Source organism: Saimiri boliviensis, chromosome 4 (assembly GCF_048565385.1).
Source record: "Saimiri boliviensis isolate mSaiBol1 chromosome 4, mSaiBol1.pri, whole genome shotgun sequence".
In the NCBI taxonomy this organism is placed as follows: domain Eukaryota; kingdom Metazoa; phylum Chordata; class Mammalia; order Primates; family Cebidae; genus Saimiri; species Saimiri boliviensis.
The window spans coordinates 413603-424258 of record NC_133452.1 but is presented as its reverse complement, the minus strand read 5'-3'; positions in this window follow the sequence as shown (position 1 = coordinate 424258).

The window sequence follows — 10656 nt, the reverse complement described above, 5'->3', positions numbered from 1 at the left end:
GTCGGACAGAGACAGGGGACCTGCCAAGTGGGCCAGTGACAGAGCCCCACATAGCAGGATGGTGGGACAGAGACAGGGGACCTGCCGAGTGACCCAGTGACAGGGCCCCACATAGCAGGACGGTGGGACAGAGACAGGGGACCTGCCGAGTGACCAGTGACAGAGCCCCACATAGCGGGACGGTGGGACAGAGACAGGGGACCTGCCGAGTGACCCACTGACAGAGCCCCACATAGCAGGATGGTGGGACAGAGACAGGGGACCTGCTGAGTGACCAGTGACAGAGCACCTCATAGCAGGACGGTGGGACAGAGACAGGGGACCTGCCGAGTGACCCAGTGACGGAGCCCCACATAGCGGGACGGTGGGACAGAGACAGGGGACCTGCCGAGTGACCCACTGACAGAGCCCCACATAGCAGGATGGTGGGACAGAGACAGGGGACCTGCTGAGTGACCAGTGACAGAGCCCCACATAGCAGGACGGTGGGACAGAGACAGGGGACCCGCTGAGTGACCAGTGACAGAGCACCTCATAGCAGGACGGTGGGACAGAGACAGGGGACCTGCCGAGTGACCCAGTGACGGAGCCCCACATGGCACGACAGTGGGACAGAGACAGGGGACCTGCCGAGTGGGCCAGTGACGGAGCCCCACATAGCAGGACAGTGGGACAGAGACAGGGGACCTGTCGAGTGACCCAGTGACGGAGCCCCACATGGCAGGACGGTGGGACAGAGACAGGGGACCTGCCGAGTGGGCCAGTGACAGAGCCCCACATAGCAGGACGGTGGGACAGAGACAGGGGACCTGCCGAGTGACCCAGTGACGGAGCCCCACATGGCAGGACGGTGGGACAGAGACAGGGGACCTGCCGAGTGGGCCAGTGACGGAGCCCCACATAGCAGGACAGTGGGACAGAGACAGGGGACCTGCTGAGTGGGCCCAGTCAACTCCACATGGCAGCTCTGCTGGCTGCTCACTGGGTGCTGTGTGGCCAGCACATCTGAACAACCTGGCTAAGACTGGGTGGGAGCTGAGGGAAGAATGGAGGTGAGTGGGTAAGAGTGAGGCATGGAGATCAGCGATGGATGAAGATAATGAAGAGCAGTGAGCAGTGGAGCTGAGGAGGAGTGGAGATGATATGGGTGGAGGTGCCGGGAATGACGATGTGGGTGGAGGTGATGGGAGGTGGAGGTGATGTGGGTAGATGTGACGGGGTGGAGGTGATGGGGGTGGAGGTGACGGGGTGGAGGTGATGGGGGTGGAGGTGATGAGGGTGGAGGTGATGGGGGTGGAGGTGATGAGGGTGGAGGTGATGGGGTGGAGGTGATGGGGGTGGAGGTGATGGGGGTGGAGGTGATGGGGGTGGAGGTGATGGGGTGGAGGTGATGGGGTGGAGGTGATGGGGTGGAGGTGATGGAGGTGGAGGTGATGGGGTGGAGGTGATGGGGGTGAAGGTGATGGGGTGGAGGTGATGGGGTGGAGGTGATGAGGGTGGAGGTGATGGGGTGGAGGTGATGGGGTGGAGGTGATGGGGGTGGAGGTGTGAGGGTGGAGGTGATGGGGTGGAGGTGATGGGGGTGGAGGTGATGGGGGTGGAGGTGATGGGGGTGGAGGTGTGAGGGTGGAGGTGATGGGGGTGGTGGTGATGGGGGTGGAGGTGATGGGGGTGGAGGTGATGGGGTGGAGGTGATGGGGGTGGAGGTGATGCGGATGGTGACGGGTGGGGGTGATGGGGGTGGAGGTGATGGGGTGGAGGTGATGAGGGTGGAGGTGATGGGGGTGGAGGTGATGGGGTGGAGGTGAGGGGGTGAAGGTGATGGGGGGTGGAGGTGATGGGGTGGAGGTGATGGGGTGGAGGTGATGGGGGTGGAGGTGATGGGGTGGAGGTGATGAGGGTGGAGGTGATGGGGGTGGAGGTGATGCGGGTGGTGACGGGTGGGGGTGATGAGGGGTAGAGACGATGTGGTTGGAAGTCATGGGGGGTGGAGGTTAGGAAGGGTGGAGGTGATTTCGGAGTAGATGTGAGAAAAGGGTGATTTATTGGCAGTTTCCATTTACAACTCTGGTGCAAATTATGTCATGATATTTCAAACACAGACTGACACAATCTCAGTGTATTTGAGTCACGTCAGAGGGACAGCCCATTAAATAATTTACTAGTACCTCAGTTCATTTCTTAGCCACTAGTAAATTATTTGTTGTCTGTAGCTTTTAAGCCCAGGATTTTAACTACAGGAGACATGACCACGTTTGTTGAGTTGTGAAAGGAACTGTGTATAAGGAAAACTATAAAAGACTGATGAAAGAAATTCAAGAGGCCATAAAACAATGGAAAGGCAGCCCATGCTGATGAACTGTAAGAATTAATACTGTTAAAATGGCCAGACTACCCAAAGTGACCTACAGAGTCAGTGTGATTCCTATCAAAACACCAAGGACATTCCTCACAGAAATAGAAGAAACACTCCTGAAATTCATACAGAACCACAAAAGACCTTGAAAAGCTAAAGCAATCCTGAGCAAAAAGTACAAACTTGGAGGCATCACACTAACTCATTCCAAATTATACTGCAAGGCTAGAGTAACCAAAACAGCGTGGTACTGACATAAAAACAGACGCATCTACCAATGGAACAGAACAGAGCCCAGAAATAAACCCACATCCTCAGACAACTCATTTTCAACCAAGTGTCCAGGAACATACCTCGGGGAAGGACAAACGTTTAATAAATGTGCTGGGGAAAGTAGACTGTTCTCACACTGCTATGAAGAGATACTAGAGACGAGGTAATTCATAAAGAAAAGGTGTTTCACTGGCTCGCAGTTCTGCAGGCTGTTCCGGAAGCATGGCAGCATCCGCTTCTGAGGAGACCTCAGAGTTTTCACTCATGGGGGAAGGCAAAGGGGAGTCGGGGTCTGACAGGCAGGAGCAGGGCCAAGAGAGACGGGGAGGTGCCACACGCTTTTAGCCCCTCTCCCCCAAGAACACTCGCCCACACCACTGGCAGTAGCTGTGCTTACCCTGAGATAAAATCTTTCTTTTATTATTACTTTCACAGGGCTCTAGTGTGTCAACTTTGGAAACAAAAGACTTCATTCGGTTTATAGCAACTGGTTTTAGTAGTGGTATCTCCATGTACAAATATAGTCAAATTCTAAAACACGTAGCTTAATTACACTCAGAACGATAATAAAATGACAGAAGCTGATGTGAGTTCTAGTGCGTGTCAGGCACTTGAGGCTTTTACACGGATTAACCTCGTAACAGTCACTTCCCTACAGACTTTTTTCCAGTTAGCTACATTTTGAAGTCTTACACGTTAGTCCTACTCACTTTTGCAGTCTTTCTAGTAATTTTAGATTTTGGCCTTTGGTACAAACTAGTTTCTTAAAGAGGTCATTTTTTATTTCAAAATTTACATTCTTTTTCAAATTTATTTCAAAATTTACATTTATGCTGAATGGAATGTATTTCCATTCAGCATAATGAGATTTAAGAGAAGGATAAAAAAATTAGTTCTATATCTTCCACAAAACACTAGTAAGCCAAATCTAACAGCATATTAAAAGGATCATTCACTGTGACCAAGTGGCAGTTATTCCTGGAATGCAGGCATTCTTCAGCATAAGAGAACCAGTCAACGTAATATACCACATTAACAGATCAAAGACAAAAAGCTCACACCATCATCTCAAGTGAACAGAATAGGCATCTGGCAAACTCCAACACCCTTTCATGATAACAGACCCAGAAAACCAAGAATGGAAAGAAACTTCCTCAATATGATAAAAGGTGTTTATGAAAAACCTACAGCTAATATCACACTCAATGGTGAAAGACTAACAGCTTTCCCCATGATCAAGAACAAAATAGGGATCCCTGCTTTCTACACTGATTCAACAATGCCCTGGAAGTTCTAGTCAGAGTAATCCAACAAAAAAAGGAAATAAAAGGTATCCAAATTGGAAAGGAAGAAGTAAAACTATTTCTATGTTCAGACGACAATAATCCTCCATATAAAAAACCCAGAAAAAGCTAGCTGGTTAATAAATAAATTCTGCCGAGTTGCAAGGCACAAGAACAACACATAAAAGTGAGTCATGTTTCTATACACCAGCAATGAATACTCTGAAAAGGAAATTAAGAAAACAATTCCATTCATAATAGCATCTAAAAGAATTAAACACCTAGGAATACATTTAAATGAGAAGGTGAAAGACTTGTATGGTGAAAGCTACAAAATGCTAATGAAGAAATTAAAGAGAACACACATGGAAGACAGTATGCTCATGAAGCGGGAGGCTTCACATGGAAGACGTCCGTCCATACTACCTATAGTGATCTACAAATTCAGTGCAAAATCCCTGTCAAAATGCCAACCGTATTTTTTGCAGAAATGAAAAAGATGATCCTCAAATTTGTATAGAATTGCAAGGACCCCAAAATTGCAAAAAAAAAAAAAACCTATTTTTTTTTGAGACAGAGTCTGGAAACTGTCGCCTGCGTGGAGTGCAGTGGCGCGATCTCAGCTCACTGCAACCTCCGCCTCTCGGGTTCACACGGTTCTCCTGCCTCAGACTCCTGAGTAGCTGGGATTACAGGCGCACACCACACCCAGCTAATGTTTTGTATTTTTGTAGAGACAGGGTTTCACTATGCTGGCCAGACTGCTGTCGAATTCCTGATCTTGTGATCCGCCTGCCTTGGCTTCCTAAAGTGCTGGGATTACAGACATGAATCACCGTGCCCAGCCCCTAAAAATTTTTTTTGGAAAAAAAAAATGGAAGAACCAAGTTAGAATGCTCATACTCTCTGATTTCAAAACTTATTACGAAGCTATAGCAATCAATGTGGTAGAGACATAAGAAATGACCTCGAGAGTGTAGAACTGAGGTCTAGAAACAAACCCATATAATCATGGCCCTTTGATTTTCAGCCAGGGTTCCAAGACGCTGGTTAAAAATGGGGAAAAAATAATGTATTCAATGAATGGTGCTGACACAACTGTTATCCACATGTGAAAGAACGAAGTTAGACCCCTACCCCACGCCACCTACAAAATCACGAAAAATGGATCAGCAACCTAAACACAAGCCCTAAAACCGTCACATTCTTAGGAGAAAACCCTGGGGTAAACCTTCATGGCTTTGCATGTGGCAATGGATTCTTAAATATGACACTGAGAGCATGAGTAACAAAAGAAAACAGAGATAAATGGAATAATAATAGGTAACGGATCAAAAGATAAACAGATACAATGAAAATTAAAACTACAATGAGATAATGGTTCACACCAGCAGGATGGCTACAATAATAACATAAAAAGCAGACAAGAACAAGCGTTGGTGAGACTGTGGAGAAACTGCACCCTGTGCGCTGCTGGTGGGGATGGAAATGGTGCAGGTGCCATGGAACAGGCCGGTGGTTTGCCAAAAAATCCCAGAGAACGATGATAGAATCTTGAAATTCTACTCTGAGGTATATGAAAGAGAAATGCAAAGAGAGAGACACACACAAAACTTGTAAACACATGTTCATAGCAACATTCTCCACAAAAGCCAAAAGACAGAAAAAGTCCAAATGTCTATCAGCAGATGAGCAGACAGGCTGTGGTCTATCCATACAACGGAGTGCTATACAGCCACGGAAAGACACCGACTACTGACAGATGCTGCCACGCGGTGAGGGTCATGAACATTACACTTCGTGAGAGAAATCAGACACAAAAACCTACATATGGTGCGACTCCACTGACGTGAAATGCCCAGAAAAACAACTCCATAGAGACAGAAAGCAGATGAGTGCTTGCCTGGGGCAGGGGAGGGCGGAATGTGGACAAACGGCTTCAGGGGTCAGGCATTTTTACTTTGGAATTTCATGGTGAAAATTATCTGAGCTAGAAAGAGGTGCTGGTTGCACACACTGTGAAGTGCTGACCTCCATCAAACTGTTTAAAATTTTATGTTCTGTAAATTTCACTTTGCTAAATTCTTTTCAAAAAGTTAGTTCTAGAACCTTGTGGAAATTGTGCTTTTTTTTCCTCATTTGTTTGGTACTGTTGCTCTCCTTGCATTTATTACTCGCTCCCCAGCAGTAATCTTTCCCAAACAACCCCTTCCCTATGCTTTTCTTTTTAAATGCTGTCTTTTGGGGAGAGGGCATCTTTGTCTCGAAGGCACGAGTGGTCACTGTGATTCTCTGGGTTGCAGCCATGGAATGCTACAGCTCTAGGCACGTGAGTATTCACCTAAGGACTAAATGTTCACTCCTGTGTCCAGCGTGGTCCTACAGGCTGAATAAATACTTGTTCCAATGAGGTCTTCTTTAATCTTTCTAAACGATCCATAGAGAAAACTCAGGAATCTTTGAACTCAGTGGGGTTCACTGTCTAATAATTTGGGCACTTCTACAAAACACTTCCTTGAAATATTACATGATTGTTTTGCTAAAATACTACATATTGTAGTTGCAATTCCTATCTCTTGGTGACATCTTTGAGTATAAACACAACTTGAAGATAATTTCATTGAATATATTTCCTTAAGAAATTTGACAAAAAATTGAAACTCATTCTTTTTCCCTTATTTCTAGAACAATCTCTCTCTCATGTAGGAATCGACTGAGAGCTAACATTTATTGAGCAGTTCCTACACTCCACACACTCTCTCAGCACACTGCAAAGCTACTGCCACTCAAGCTTAACAGTGACTAAGGTGTGGATCAGGGCCCTCTCCCCCGTTCACTGGGGAAACCAAAGGTAGACCTGGGCCAGTGTGATTGCACAGGCTGAATCCCAAACCACTGTGACCACAATGCCCGCATCACACCATGAGTCCCATGTCTCATTCTACCGTACCAAGGGTTAGAGACCAGGAGCTTTCAGAAACTCATTCCAATCCCTCGATGTCCCAGTGAAGAAAAGCATGCAGGGAATTATGTCACTACCTAAAGGCAAGTGACAACTTCAGGTTAGTTTCCACCAAACCAACCTCCTGAGGGTTAGTTTCCACCAAACCAACCTCCTAGACACTAGACAGGTGGGTGGTCCCCTCCACTAGACATCAGAGGGGTGGGTGGTCCCCTCCACTAGACACCAGAGGAGTGAGTGGTCCCCTTCACTAAACAGTAGAGGGGTGGGTGGTCCCCTCCAGTAGACACCAGAGGGGTGGGCGGTCCCCTCCACTGGACACCAGAGGGGTGGGCAGTCCCCTCCACTGGACACCAGAGGGGTGGACGGTCCCCTCCACTGGACACTAGACGGGTGGGTGGTTCCCTCCACTAGTCATTAGAGGGTGGGTCATTTTTATTCTTGATTGTCTCTGGAATGTTGTTCGGGTAGGAAGCCTGGAAGGAGAGTCCACAGGGCAGGCTCTGCCTGTCTGCGCAGCCACAGAAGGCAAATTTGTCTTAGAATGGGACTGGGAAGGGAGGGAAACTGGGCTTTCCTAGAGAGGAGGGATGGATGTTTGCTGAGCACCACAGAAGCAGGGGATGAAGCGATTGGCAGTGCTCCTGGGGAGACGGGAACTAGCAAGAGACGGTGTGTAAAGTGGGCTCCGACCGTCGTACGCAGACCTCCTGAGGGCCAGAGGGGCTTTGGGCTGATGATGAAGGCAGGTGACCTGGAAAGCCCTCTCAAGGAGAGGCGTACCAGAGTGGAGGGGCAAGGGGTGGGTGAGAGCAGGCCCAGCTTCTTCAGCATCTTGTTACCTGCTCACTGCAGCCACTCTAGTGCAGAACCCCACGTTAATTCACGTCCAGGCTGTGTCAGCCTCAGAAACATAAGCAGTTTTAAGAAGTCGTAGAAATTTACCACAAAGTTTCTCTCTTGCATAACCTGACTTTGTCAGGGAAAATTCTGTAAGATCAATCTAAAAGTATTCAAAAGCTTTGTCTCTGAAAATCCGGATATCATGATGTAGGCAGCTTTCAATTCAGGAACATTCTGCTAAAGCATGGTAAGGTAAGTGAAGAGAGCAGCTGTTTCCTTTTAAAACCATGTGCACAGCTGTTCTTAAGTTTGACTCTATGGTACTGAGAGGTGGGCGGGGCACACGTTAATTCCTGCACAATGGACAGACTGAAGTTCAGAGACGCTGAGCTACTGGCCCAAAGGACCATAGTTGGTGGAGGGTGGAGGGTGGACGTGTGCGTTTTCAAGATCCCAGGCCTGTTATTGGGGCACAAGGGTGGGGGCCCGAGCCTATGACCCACTTCACAGACAACTGCCCACAGGGCCCCCGAATGGTAAAAGAAAATGATGGATGCCTTCTGCTCACTGGAGTCCAGATTCCCAGGCCCAGGACTAACTCTTTCAGAACAGAACGTGTCGCCTCCCAACCCCCTCCAGCCCCCCACTTGCCCCAGTCTTATCCTCTTCACTCTCCCCCTGCTCAGAAGCATGCTGGGTTCTCAGCTCAAACAAAGTCTGAGGCTCCGTCTTCAACAATATGGTGGAAGAACGGAGCCCCTCACCACACACATGGCACCCGAAACCTTGGCTGGACCCATCTGCGCCGGCCCGTCCACAGGGAGCACCTGCCCTGCCAGGCATGGAAGGACCCAGGTGGGGACCAGAACTGCTGCCCCAGGGCACAGAGGCACTGATGCTGCCTCAGCCGGGAGAGGCACCAGAATTTCAGGGCCCTGGAGGGGAGAAGCAGAACCAGGGCCTCGAGTTTGCCTAAAACCTGGCTTTGCTGCTTCCTGGCAGTGAGACGCTGGGCAGGCGTTGAAGCCTCAATTTCCACCATGTGTAGAACGAGTAGCCCCACCTTGGAAGTCCGAGGTTAGAGTTAGGAGGCTCTAGATGGCCTGACTTTTGTTCAAACGCAAAGAGAGGACAAACTCATTCTGTTTAGAAAGAGGGAGGAGCAGTGTCCGAGCTGGACTCAAAGGATTTCCCACAAAAATCTCTGAGGATACGGGCATGTGGGGCCTCCTGTGAACACACGTCTCAGAGAGCCTTGGGGCAAATTAGTTCCTCAGCCCAGCATTTTTGGGATACTTTACAAACAATGAAGAATTTCTGTGAGACCACCGGCCGGCTTGAGAGCTAGCCAGTGTCACAGATCCCACAAAGGCGATGTCAGACTAGACCGACCCACTCACCAGAAAGGCCTGCAGGGCCCCCTCTACCAGGATAAAAGATGAGAGGCCTCCCACTAACACAGGGGACCTGGCACCCTGGCCTACCAGCAGGCTGCACGGTCACAGCCCTGTGTGCTCCCAGCCCAGGCTATACCTGCATTTGCACACCAGATGCTGGGCGCACAGTGAAATAACAACCCGGTGGCTTTTATTTAGAAGCATGCACCCATTGCTCGGTGGGGGTCACCAAGCACTGCTGTCCAGTGGGCTATGATCCCAACAAGAACGTAACTGCTGGATCTCACAGAATCTCAGAAATGTCAGCCTCCTAAAGCTCTCTCAAGTTCCTCCTAACCCAGAGAACCTGGAATTTTGTGAATTCGAGGCCAGCTGGGGGAAACTGAAAGTTTAAACTCACCTTTGTCCATTTTCCATGAAGATTTACAGTAAATCTCTTGACAGGAAGCTGAGAAACCTACCTTCCCAGGCATTTTGAATCAGGGCCCACCGGCTGCCTAAGGCTCAGCTAGAAGTATCAATTACGCACGGTTTAGACGGCATTTAACTTAATTTTTAATTATGCGTTTTCAATCTTAGACACCTAGACTTACCAACTAAACTTTTTAAGCAAAAGTGCTGCTGGGTAACAGGAGTAGACGGTAATTACCCCCCTCAACCACGCTCTGGCTTCACGCGAAACGGGGAAAGGCAAACCCAGTACACTGAACACCTGAGAACAGCTTTACCGCCGTCCCAAACCTGAAGTAATTGTCTTGTTTTACCAGGAAATGTTTCTTAAGTCAACGGGCATGGCGACACGAAAGTCAGCCACCGTATTTTTAAGAGAAAATTCTTTGTTTCCGGCGCCACAGTTCACCGTTTTGTCCCAGAGGTTAACTCTGCAGCTCAGTTTTGGCGAAGATTTCACGGAACTCCCCGCGCTCAGGCGCCGAGAGCGCGAATCTGTCCCGAGAGCGATTCTTCTCCAAGGCAGCCACGAGGTTGGGGCAAGGGGCCTGGAAGTTCCCTCCGCTCCGGCGGCAGCCGCGGGCAGGTCCCCGGACCCGCGCCCGGACCCCCAGGCGTCCGGCCCGGCCCGCCCAACCCCGTACCCCTGCGCCCCCAGCCCCCCTGCGCCCCCCGCACCCCCACTCCCCCTTGCGCCCCCCCGCACCCCCACGCCCCTAGCCCCCCCGCGCCCCGACTCACCCCGGCGCCCGGGCCGCCTCCGCCGTCTGCGGCGCTGAGACCCATGGCTGCCGCCGCGCCTCCCGAACGCTTTCCGCGAACTCCGCGGGGTCCGCTGCCGCCGCCCTGCGCGGGTGTTCGGGGCCCGCCTGACCCGCGGCGCCGGCGAGAGGGTGCGGGGCCGGGGTCTCCCCGGAGGCTCCGCGGGTCGGGCCTGGGCGGGGCGTCCCCACCTGGGCGGCCCCTCCCCGAGCGCCCCGGCGGCCTTTGTTCTCTCCGGGCTCGGGGACCTGCCGTCCTGTGGCCGCTGCGCCGCGCCGGCCTCCGCGGGTTTACACCGCGGGCCCTGGTTTCCCACAACGCAGACGCAGA